Genomic DNA, 714 nt, shown 5'->3' with positions numbered 1-714 from the left:
TCAATTTTATTTTTCAACTTTCCAGAGAGCACATGCAATCACCAGAGAGAAAGTGAAAAAGCATCCATTGGGGATGGCCACACCACAATCCTTTCTCTTGCATTTCTTCCTCCTTTTTGAGATTTTGGCATACACACACATGAGTTGGGTATGTTTTTCAAGCTACTGTGTCTAGGACTCAAACCATGCAATTGGCCATGTGGGATCCAGTTACCTTAACCACCTTGTCACCAGCTGGCCAGCAGCACCATACTACTTTCATAACTGTGTTTATCTTTTTTTAAAAATACATTTTTGGAAGGAGGAATATCTTAAAATACCAGCACTCAAAACACAACCAGATCTTTTACAGTTTTGAGAGGATTATTGTTCTAACTCACTGATGCCCAAAACTTTAGAAACTTAAAAAACAAATAAACAAAACAAACAAACAAATAAGACCTTTGGGGCTAGTCCTGTAGTATAGTGGTTAAGCACTGTGCAGAGGGAGCCAGATTTGGGTTTCAGTCCTGGGCCCAGTGGCTTAAAAAGCAGACTAAAGATGGGGCTAGCAGGTGGTATCGTGGTTAAGGCGCTAGACTCCCACATGGCCACCTGTGGTTTGAGTCGCAGACCTGGTGACTTGCTTTCTCACTTTCCTTCTCTCTCTGTTTCTTTCTGGTGAGCACACATACCCTATAACAAAGTTTTAAAAAATAATAACAATAAATTAAA

Source organism: Tupaia chinensis, unplaced genomic scaffold (assembly GCF_000334495.1).
Source record: "Tupaia chinensis unplaced genomic scaffold, TupChi_1.0 Scaffold000320_1, whole genome shotgun sequence".
NCBI lineage: Eukaryota > Metazoa > Chordata > Mammalia > Scandentia > Tupaiidae > Tupaia > Tupaia belangeri.
The sequence above is the reverse complement of the archived record's forward strand: the minus strand, read 5'-3'. Positions refer to the sequence as shown.